This window comes from Malania oleifera, chromosome 9 (assembly GCF_029873635.1).
Source record: "Malania oleifera isolate guangnan ecotype guangnan chromosome 9, ASM2987363v1, whole genome shotgun sequence".
Lineage (NCBI taxonomy): Eukaryota > Viridiplantae > Streptophyta > Magnoliopsida > Santalales > Ximeniaceae > Malania > Malania oleifera.
Genome location: NC_080425.1, coordinates 64,248,501 through 64,261,317, shown reverse-complemented (window position 1 = coordinate 64,261,317; position 12,817 = coordinate 64,248,501).

Here is a 12,817-nt window from a genome sequence, read left to right as displayed (position 1 = left end):
ATCTATGGCTCCTTGAAAACTCCTCCAAAAATGAGATGTGAACCATGGGTCTCGGTCTAAAACTATGGACATTGGCACACAATGCAATCTAACTATCTCCTATATATACAACTATGACAGTCTATTTAAGGAGTAATTAACTCTGGTAGGCAGGAAATTGGCAGTCTTCAAAAGTCGATCTACAATTACCCAAATGGTGTCCTGTCCATGTAGTGCCAATGGTAATCCTGTGACAAAATCCATTGCTATATGTTCCCACTTCCACTCAGGAATGTACAACGGCTGCAATGACTTTGCCAGTCTCTGATGCTCAGTTTTCACCTTCTAGCATGTCAAACACTACGCTACAAACTCGACAAACTCTCTTTTCATATTGTTCCACCAAAAAGAGTCCTAAAGATCCCTATACATTTTAGTGCTACCAGGATGTATCGTATACAAGGATTGATGCGCTTCTTCTAGTATAACTTTCTTAATCTCAGGGTTGGCAGGTACACACAACCTAATACGGAACCTCAAGATTCCATCATCTGAGATATTAAAATCTGCATCCTTACCATCCTGTACCTTCTCTATAAGCTCCACCAACTCTGCATCACTCATCCGAGCCACTTTAATTCTTTCCTGTAGAGTCGGCTGCAGCACCAGATTACCAATAAATGCCTGATGATCACCCTCTACGAGTTTTATCCCAAGTTTCTCCAAATCCATCTAGACCGGATATTGTATCACCACTGCAGAAACTAATGCTCCCACTAATTTCTGGTTCAAAGCATTAGCTACCACATTAGCCTTTCCCGGGTGGTAACTGATGGTGCAGTTGTAATCTTTAATCAGTTTCAACCATCTCCTCTACCTCATGTTTAGTTTTTTCTACGTGAAAAAAGTACTTTAAACTCTTATTGTTGGCCTTATGAGGCTTAATATCCTATTTTGATGCTAACAAACAAGTGGAATTTAACATATTTGATTAAGTAATGACATTTTAAGACTCAACTATGAGAAAGCAAGGTCAAGTGTTCAGAAGAATTCATGAAAGCTTATATTTCAAAGAAGGATAATCATATGAATCTTAAAGCATGGATATAAGAATGATTTATCAAAGCTTGAAGAATATGATATATTAAAGAGCTTAAAGTATATCAAAGCTTGAAACAAAGCAAGAGAACTCAAAGAAAAACAAGCATGAAGACTCAAACACTTAGAGTGTCAAATGTCCTAAGAAGTCTTTATGTAAGTGCTTCATATTTTTGATATCTCTTGGAATATGTTAAAGCTCATTAGGATGCAACAAACACTTAGAGACTAGTTTTTTAAAACCATTGAAAATGTTTTTGAAAAGTCACATTTAAGTTTTTCAAATAACAAAAGGTTTAAAATCATAAAAAAATTGAAGTTTTGAAAAAATTGACTAGTTAGCCAACTAACCAGAATACTCCGAAACTTCTCAACTGACTGAAAAATACAACAAGTTGAATAACTGCCCAGTCGACTGAAAATTTAATGGAATTAACTTCTAGCAGAAAAAAAGGTCTCAGCCGCTTGTCCAGTTAATTGACACTGTATAAAATACTTACCGAATTGCCTATCCAACCGACTAACCCACGAGAATTCAAATTTTGAACTTCAATGGGAAAATTTTAAAAATTAGTTTTCAAATGTGAACGTTATAAAAAAATGGTGGACACTCCAATTAACTTGGGAAATAAGGAAACTCACGCTAAACAGTTTATAAATACTCCTTTAACCCAAGGAATCAAATCACCCAAGCATAATATCAGCATTTGAGTTCTCTAATTTAAATCTTCTCTTGCTTACTCATTGTAAAACTAATTTCCTAAGATAATCCAAAGTGCTAAATCCATCCTACTCGGGTCTTTACCAGCTAATCCTCATCTAGAGAAGGAATTAGTGAATTCTATACTTGAACTTCAATTCTATTTCATATTGATATTTGAATATTGAAGTGCATAATAATTGAAATTGTACTAATCTGCTTTGTGTGAAAGCATTATTGTACACAACTCTTGTTTCTTGTTTCTTTGACCATTCCAGGTTGTTGGTTCATTGACCAAGTGTGGGGTATCACTTGGAGAGGTGCAGCTCTAGCCTATTGAAGGAGTGACCGAGTGTGGGGTATCACTTGGAGAGGCGGTGCTCTAGCCTATTGAAGAAGTGTACAACAGTTTTATTCCACCTGGAAAGGAACTGGTTTAGTGAATCCTTATGTGGTTTGCCTAAGGCGAGGACGTAGGCTGGAGATAAGCCAAACCTCGTAAAAAAACCCGGTGTCACTCTCTTTCCTTTACTCTCTTTAAGTTCCAGCAAACATATAAACTGCGTGGATGTTTTAATTTCTTAATCGCAAAAACTACGTGGATTGGATTTTAAATAAGCTGAAGTTTATTTTGTTTTTGGGACTTGCGGAAACTGAAATGGAGTATGTTGGTTGATCAATACTTTGCGAAAACCTCAAAGGGAGTACGTTGATTAGTTAACACCCAAAGACAAATTAACTAAGAATTTATTTAAATTTTGAGTTGTTGGAAATTTGAGTTGTGGTTTGCATTTAAGAAACAAATTTCATTACTAGAGGGCTTGAATCAAATTTCATATACATAGGGGTGCAAAAGTTGAAAGCTGAATCTTATATCTTATTCAAATATATTGTAGATAATTGGTTTGGTTGATTGATTGAATGATTATTTGGTTGTGGATTGAATAAAAGAAAATTGAATTTTTAGTGATTGCTAAATCAACAAGAAGTCAAGAAATCTTTGAAAGAATTTAAAAGAGGTTAAGAATTCATAAAAATATTTAAAATAAATTTTAATTACCCAATTCACCCCCCTCCCCCCCCCCCCTCTTGAGACTACACCTTAGTTTTTACTTATGATGAGTGAAAATTTCACACCTACCCCCAAAAAGATAATGTTTCCAAATTTTCAGCGTGTAGACCACCACTGCTAACTCTTGATCAAGGGTAGGGTAGTTCTTCTCATATTCTTTCAACTGTCGAAAGGCATACACCATCACTTTCCCCTACTGCATCAGAACACAATCGATTCCTTTATACGTTGCATCATTGTAAATCATGAAAGCCTCTTCACCTAAAGGAATCGTCAACACTGGTGCAGTGATGAGCCTTTGCTTCAACTCTTGGAAGCTCTGCTCACATTCATCAGACCATTCAAACTTCACCCCTTTCCTGGTCAACCTTGTCAATGGACCTGACAATTTAGAAAAACCATCAACAAATTTGCGGTAGTACCCAACCAATCCCAGGAAACTTCTAATTTCTTGTACATTTTTTAGTCGTACCCAGTCTACTATTACCTCAATCTTGCTTGGATCTACTGAAATACGACCCTTGGATACCACATGTCCAAAGGAGGTAACCTGCTCTAGCCAGAACTCGCACTTCTTGAGTTTTGCATATAATTTCCTTTCCCTCAGCACCTGAAGTACCATCCTCAGATGTTCCTTATGCTTCTTTGAGCTCTTTGAATACACCAGTATATCATCAATGAATACCACCACAAACTGGTCCATAGATTGGTGAAAGACCTTGTTCATCAAATCTATAAACACTGCAAGAGCATTTGTCAGTCCAAATGGCATAACCAAAAATTTGTAGTGGCCATACCAAGTCCTGAATGATGTCTTTGAAACATCCCCAATTCTGACCTTTACCGGATGATATACATATCATAAATCTATCTTTGAGAAAGTCTGTGTCCTCTGTAGTTGATCAAATAAATCATCGATGTGTGAAAACGGGTATTTATTCTTGATAGTCACTTTGTTAATTTCTCGGTAGTCGATACACATTCTCATCGACCCATCCTTCTTTCTTACCAACAATACTGCCGCTCGCCAAGGCAACAGGTTGGGCCAAATAAATCCCTTTTCTAACAATTCCTGCAACTATGATCCTTCAATTCTTTTAATTCTTTCGGTGCCATTCCGTATGGTGCTTTCGAAATCAAGGCAATTCGTGGAACTAGATCAATAATAATCTCTACCTCATGATCAGGAGGTAGTCCCAGAAAATCCTCAAGGAAAACATTAGGAAAATCCCTCTCTATCGGGATGTATTCTAACCTCAACTCCCTTTCTAATATCTCTTTCACACAGGCCACATATCCTTGACAACCCTCTAACAATAATCTCCTCACCTGAATGGCAGATAACAATTGTGGTGGGGTGCGCACACAATACCTCATGAATTTGTACTTGTGTCTTCCTAGAGGTCTAAACGCTACCTCTCTCTAATTACAATCTATACTGGCATAGTGAGCAGCTAGCCAGTCCATCCCCAATATCACCTCAAACTCATGGATATCCAAGACCACCATATTAGCTAATAAAGACCTCCCCTGAATGCATACTAGACAGTTCTCGAGTACCTTCTCACATATCCCCATAGCCCCTGTCAACATAGTCACTGACAAATGGACACCCAACTGCTGTGTCTCTAACCAACAAAATTTAACAAACTCTCAGGCGATAAAAGAATGAGTCGCCCTTGAATCAAACAAAGCAGTAGCTGTAAATGATAGTATTGTAACAATACCTATCATGACATCTTCTACTACCTTAGCATCCCTCGGTGTTAGCGCATAAACCCGTGTTGGGGCGATATTCTCTACTGTCTGCCTCGGGGTGCCTGACGACCTCCTTGGTATGGTCTATAAGTAGGTGCAACAACTGGCGGTGCTCTTTAGTCTCTCGCCATATGCCCAAGCTAATGACATTGATAACAAACCATCCCCCTAACCTGACACTCTCCTGGGTGTCTCCTATAGCATATGGGACAAGAAGGGAGCATCTGCTTGCCTTGTACTACCCGATCTCCCTCTCCCTGTCTCCATCCTCCTCTACTATCCAACCTCCTCCAAGGCCCTTGGTTGGACCCTACCTAAAAACTCTAAAGGCACGACACTTTTTCCCTAGCTCTGTGTTGCGGTGCCTCTCTAAAGGCCACTCTTAATCATTGTGACTCTATCCACCGCCTCTACAAATGTTTGGGCCCGAAGCCTATAACCTACTCAAATAAACTATATCTCAGGCCCTCCTCAAACTTCCTTGCTTTCCTATCCTCATCTAGTACCAAATACGGAGCAAATCGAGACAACTCAATGAATCTAGCTGTATATTGTTGTACTATCATCGATCCCTACACCAAATGCAGAAACTCCGCTGCCTTCACACTTCAACCGGTAGCAGGGAAATATCTCTTGAAAAGGATCTCCTTGAAATGGCTCCACGCCATTGCTATAGAGTCAGGTCACTACTTTTCCAATAGTCTCGCTGATCTCCACTAATGCTTTGCCTCCCCTGTCAGCTTAAATGTCGCAAACAGTACTTTTTGCTCATCTGTACACAGGAGTACTGCCAGCATATCCTCCATATCCTGGACCCAATTCTCAGCCACGAGTGGGTTAGCTCCTCCAGAGAATGATGGGGGTCTCATATGCGTGAACTACTCAATCGTGCAGCTCCGCTCCCCTAAACCTTTAGCCATCTTTGCCATCACCTGCTGGGTGACGCTACATAGTATAGCATCAGGATCTCCGCCACCCAAATTGGAAGGCACTGGATCATCACCCCCAGTATGTGCACTACTACTCCCTGGATCTATCATGCAAATGGTATAAAACGGTTTTAGAACTCTTTCATCATAACTCACTAACATACCCAGCATACTAAAACCCACAAGATATTCTGCTACAAATATTTCTCTTAACATACTCAATCCCTATTTAAGATTCAATCCTACCACTTAGAAATAAGAACCGATGATAGTATCCATAGTTTTCTAGAAGTTGTCACCCCAAGAAAAATATAGAAACAACCACGGAACTCCTGCCTTTAGGTTGCAAGACAGAACCCTAAATTCCAATCTCATCCTCTAACAATAACTAACTAATATCTCAATCTATACATCCACTATTTTCACCAAAATCTAATCCTATATTCTGGTATTGTATTTCGCTGTTTACTAAAGTCTGTAGAACCTAGCAACCTAGGTTCTGATACAAAACTGTGATGCCCCGATTTTTCATTCCATTTTTTTTTTCAATATAAATAAAACATATTAGTCATATATCGGCCATGTCAACACCTCTGATACCATTTATACATAACCCAACCCAAAATGGGTACCGAGTACACATTCATTCTCATATACGCAAACCTAATAGTGGAAGTCATTATATATATATATATATATATATATATATACACACACACACACACTATAGCGAATACACATACCAGAATACTAATTCATCCATAAATACATGTCTAATACATTCCCAAAAAAGAAACACAAATTGATCTAGGGGAATCCTACATCCCTAGCTCAAAACACTCACCCTATCTACATAGGGTATCAGCTCCCCTCTATTTCGGAGCTCTATCACCTGGTCTATCTCGGTTTCTTGAAATATTTAAATGATTGGGTGAGACACATCTCAGTAAGACGGAATAAATTATCTACAGTGTGTGGTAGTATGAGTTTCATTATATCATAACATATATTCATTTAAGTGATAATATCTTTTGAGAAAATATACCATTTCTACTCATAATCACATAAATACAAAGCACAAGCTTTCGTAAGATTTTAATTCCATTTCCAAATTCATTCCCATGCCACCCATATTTACCAGCGAAGTTCCCGAGAATAGGGGAGAATACACGCCTATACATGTAGCTCACCTTTGCTCTGATATTGTTTGTATTCTTGCCCAAATAACTTTGGTTCGATTACAACGGATACTCATCAGGACACTCACCTTATTTAGTAAGCTCTCAGGCGGAGTGTTTTACTTCGCTTTAATTATTTATATTATTAACTCATGCAATATCATTTCTCATTTCCATTTTCATTTCCATTTCCATTTCATTTCCATTTCACATCTAGCTCATGAGTATTCTCGATAAACAATACATCCGCTTCTGTAACTCATGGTTGCCCTAAGGATATTATCCACGCCATGCTTCATCCCATTGTCAAGGTCACTCTCCATATTCCATGCCATGCTTCCTTCCATGGTCAGGGTTATGCAGCCCGAAGGCTGGACCTAATCGCTGTTGGTCTACCCAATTAGATCAAAATAAACAAACCATATACTCGTCCGTAGTACAAATGGCCTGCCATATACCTTGATCCAGACTCAGGGAGCAAAACTACCCTTCTCACTGGCTCATTCGAACCGTCATGCTACACGCTCCACAAGTCCGTGTAGTTGTACTTAATCACCACTAGCAACATTACCGTGCTCATTACAACAATACATCCATCCATCAAGTTTCCCATTTTCACATTTTGATATTTCACAATTGCAGTATTTCACAATGCAATTTTTCATATTTCCAGTATTCTCATTTCGCATTCATATTGCAGTATTCACGTTACAATATTCACATTCTCATATTCACATTTCAATATGCACATTACAATATTCACATTGCAATATTCACATTCTTATATTCACATATCAGTATTCAAATTTTATCATTCTTATTGCAGCCTTAACATTGCAATATTCACATTTTTTGTATTCACAACTCATTTCATCATTTCAATGATATTTTCATCAGTTCAGTACACACTTTATTCTCAAAATAATGTGTACATATCTCATTTCACGTCATTCAATATTTCTCAATAAAACATTTCCACATTTCATATTTCACCATTCCTTAGAAGGTACTTTTCAGTACATATCACTTTTCATCATTTTCCACATTTCAAATCTCATATTTCAATACACATTTCTTAGCCTCATTATTCTCAAAAGTAAACTATTTAACTCAATTTCAAATACATTTCAGTATAAATCATATGCCACACAATTTTCATCTGATACTCATATCATAATAATTTCAGGTAAAATATCATATTTCCATTTTCTCATATTTCTCAACCAATAATTTTAAAAAAAAAAACTGCTATATTTTCAGGTAAAATATCATATAATATTTTTCTAATATTAGGGAAGGTTTTAAAACTATCACTTATAATAGAGTATTAGTGACGAATTTCAAAAGCATCACTAATAATAGAGTATTAGTGACAAATTATAACTATCACTAAAACCCTAAGACCGTCACTATAAATTCTACATTTTCTCGACTCAAAATCATCAATAAAGCCTAAGTATTAGTGACGATTTTTGAACCATCACTAATAGTCTATTATTAGTGACAGTTTTTGAACCATCACTAATAGCTGCTCTTGTGAGCACTAGTGAGCATTAGTGACGATTTTAAAACCGTCACTAATAATATACTATTAGTGACGAATTTAAAACTGTCACTAATACTATGGCTTTAGTGACGATTTTGAACCAAGAAAATGTAGAATTTATAATAATTGTCTTAGACTTTTAGTGATGGTTATAATCCATTACTAATATTCTATTATTAGTAACGCTTTTAAAATTTGTCACTAATAAGTATTAGTGACCGCAGATATGGCAGCTAACTCAAAATCATCGCTAATACTTATAAAATTGTCACTAATACTATTAGTGAAGGTTTTTTGATTATTAGTGATGGTTTTGATCCGTCACTAATAACCTTATTTTTTGTAATGACAACATAGCATGTTGTGGGAATGCCTAATTGTTGGAAGTCCAAAGTACAGTCTCAGGTTATGTAATTTACATCTAAGTAAGAGTACTTGTTAGTGACTGTTGTTACCAAGGTAGCATTGTGGTTTAAAGGATCATTCAAGAAGCTGGGTATTTAGCTAGGTGGAGTTCTTGTTACCATGGAGAAGTTCAAGTGTCGCTTGGACTTGGTTTACATCTCCAGGTGTTAGATGGGAGGCGGTCCCAATCTACCCCAAGTGGAGCACCGGATTATGCTTTCAGATTTCTTCTAAGTGGTGAATATTCGCCAAGGTGTAGATTTTTGGAGATGTGGTTCATATTGAGTGGAATGTATGCACCGGGAAAACATCATGAAGCAAAGAGCAAGGAGACTTATTGTAGGATCAAACCATCGATGGATTGGTCAGAGGTATGAGAGACGCTTTGTTCTCGATATCAAAACATCAATGATTTCAATCTGCAGTAGGAACAATCTTGATGTCAAAGAATCGACGGTTTGCTAAAATCGTCGACGGTTTCCTTTGGCGCAAGTCACGGAATTTGAATGAGAGATTATTATATTGGGATATTTTGGAGGATTTTCCTTCAGAGGATTACTACAGATGCATTTTATTTATAGTAGAAGTCTTTTCTATGCATAGGGTTAGTATTTAATCAATACTTGTAACCCTTGTTTGATAAGCTTTGTAAACTTTACACTGTGATAGTGAAAATTTAGCCGCTTGCTCCCGTGGGCGTAGGCAAATTGCCGAACCACATAAATTCTTGTGTCGTGTTTGATTTATTTCCTTCCTTTATACATTGAGTGATTGCTTGTTCTATATATTCATCATTGAGTGCTTGCATTACTTGTTCCGATTTGATTCGAGTTTGCGAGGTCTTCTGCTACGCATTCACATCAACAATTGGTATCAGAACGCCAATTTCCAACATTTATAAATTTAGAATAAATATTAATTAATAATTTTTAAATAAATTTATTTCTTTATTGCAAATCAATAACATTATGTGCACTAAATGAGTAACTACCGGTATATCAAACACAGTTTATTAGAAGCATAAAAAATAAAGAAACAATTTGAGATCTACATTGCATATTACACTTATAATGTATGTGCGACTAAAAAAGGCAAGCAATTACCATTTAGTTTAAAAAAATATTTTGATAATATATTAATCAATTTCATTCCTTGTTTTATAAAAAAAAAAAAGCCTATTGTGGACTAACCTTGTAACGCCCCGACCCTCTAAGTGGGCTCGGAGTGCTTCTAATCCATTCATTTACCTGCTAACTGATATTCTTATATCATTTATGCAGTGGAAAACATAATTATAATCTTCCAACAAATATAATATCAGAGTTTTCTAAATCTATCTACACACCATAATAAACCATGCATCCACCTGTATTCACATATATACATATCTCCAAAACATAACCTACACTTTTAGTATTCACAACCATCCATTTTTCAGAAGACTTAAAACATAAAACATAAAACATAAAAATTTACATCCCAAAATATTATCAAAATTATACCCTTTTCTTTCTGTAACCTAAAAATGCTATATCCAACTCAAGCTCTCTAAGCTCGATCTCGTGGGGGTTCTAAAAAAGATAAATTTGTATTCGGGTGAGACACATCTCAGTAAGGGAAGAAACAATATATTAAAATAGTGTGTGACAAACATGAGGTTTGTATATAACATATTATTCATCACTTGCAAATCATTAACATTATTTATGAAATCATTTTATGATCCAATTCAAACACATGTAAGGTATTTTACCCACGAGATTACCTAAGGATGGGGGTGATTACTTGCTCATACAAGTAGCACCCCTTTGCTCTGATACATTAGGCAACCCAAAAGTCACAGCTGAAGCATACCAGGGCACTTACCTTTCTCAGTAAGCCATCAAGTGATAGATTAATCTCGTACTCACAGAGTTCATACAAAAGTTTACCGACGAAGGCTCCCAAAAATAGGGAAATCTACCCGCCTATACAAGTAGTTTCCCTTCGACCTAGCACGTTATACAACTTGCTACTACACCTGATACAACTAGGGCACTCGTCTTTCTTAGCAAGCTCTTGAGTAAAGAGTTTGCCTCACCCAAACGTAACATATTCTACTAGTATAAATACCGATAATACCTAATACATTACTTTGTTTGCCATTATTCTGCATTTCTCAACTGTTCATGTTTTCATGTTTTACATTTCATTTCATTTCACTTTACGTGCTCTTTCTCATTTTACATTGTTCACATTTCACATTTCATTTCCATTTCATTCATTTCCATTTTCATCTCATTTTATAACATACCCAACATCTTTCAACTATTTTACCTAACATCTTTCAGCTTTTTTACCCAACATTTTTTCGCTGTTTTACCCAACATCTTTCAACTGTTTTATTGAACTGTTTTACCCAATATTTTTCAACTGTTTTATCCAACATTTTTCAATTGTTTTACCCAACATCTTTCAGCTGTTTTACCCAACATCTTTCAACTGTTTTACATGGTTGCATTAGCACTCACATGCAGCATATTTCATATAACATTTTCACATTCAGTTCATTTCCTGTATATCCTGCATCTCATACATATAACATATTTCCACACAGCATTCCTATTTACTCATACCACACTATTTAGTAGTAAAATTCATATATATATTTCCTATAAAATAAGTCAACCCACATTTAACATTCACATACAGGAAATATACCTTTAATTTCTTATATAATTATCCTAAAAAATATTTCACTTTCATTAGTGCATTTTCACATATAAATAACTAATAAAACAGCCCTAGGCTCATAAAACGTAATTTAAACAGTTGACATTTTAAACTCATACAAAAACATATACACATATATTCATAACATATTTCATTTTCTAATTAATTCATTAAAATTTGGTTTATTATATATTCTCCCTTACCTGATTTCTTGAACTACGACAATAGGGACCCCGAAAAGATACATACGACACTCACCCGAGCCTTGAAATAAAAATCCTTGTTCCATTAAATCAACCCTAAATAAAATATTATTTTAACATTTCCTGAGCTCATAAATTCCAAAAAAAAAAAAAATTATACTCTCAAATATAACCAATTTACTTAATTCCCCAAATCCCACTCTTGTTTTGGAGTGGTGCCTAGGAAATCCAAATTGAAAATTTACTCCGACCAAAATGACGACGATCGAGACTAGGACCCCGTGGTGGTACCCGATCTTCGATTTAACTAAAGATTTAAAGAAAAATTAAGGAAAGAGAGGAAGTATACCTTTCCCCATGAGTGATGCCTATGTCACTCCCACAATAAATCCACTCAGGCAGGAATGTCGGTAGCGGAGATAAGAACCCAACGGTATTTTCATTGGATGTTGGTGTTGTTATTTGGGAGGCTTTTAAACGTTTATCTTTTGTCCCTCCCTTTAAATATCTTGTAATCACGGTATTTCTCCGCCAAAAGTGAGGGTTTATCAATAAATAAATGGAGGTCCCTCCCTTCTTTAAAAAAATTTTAAAAAAGTGGCCTTTAAGACTAATTAAATTTACCATGTTTGCATTAAAAAATGTATTTAGAGATCAAGTTCAAGATTGAATTTTTATTTTATTTGTTTATACTTATATGCACTTTACTAGATCTATAAGAACCTTAAGTTGTTTTATTATGGATATTAACAAGCTTGCACCTTAAACTCAAGATTAATTATACATCATCAACTAATTATATGATACTTAGGAGCAAACTGTTTACTAATAAAGCTTATTGCTATATGTACTAAGCATTTCATTAGTTAATTTCTATAGTTCTGTCACATTTTTCAAAGTAAAGTTTTTTGTAGTGATAAATTTTTAACGTTGGTAATACAAAAGGAAGATCACAAGGGAGTTAGATTTTAATAGGTCTTTAAAATATAAGACTAGCGTTGCGTTTGGTTTGCACAATGCTATAAGATAAAAATTGAATGGAATGGAAATTTGAATAAAAAAATAGAGAAATGGGGTAATAAATTCAGTTCCGTTTTGTACATTTACATTCTATTCCATTCCATACCAAACATGCAATAAGTGGACAACTATGAGAACATGATGTATGCAGTTTTACGTCTACATTTAAAAATATATATATTCTTATGATTTGAACTGCTAATATTTAGATTTGACT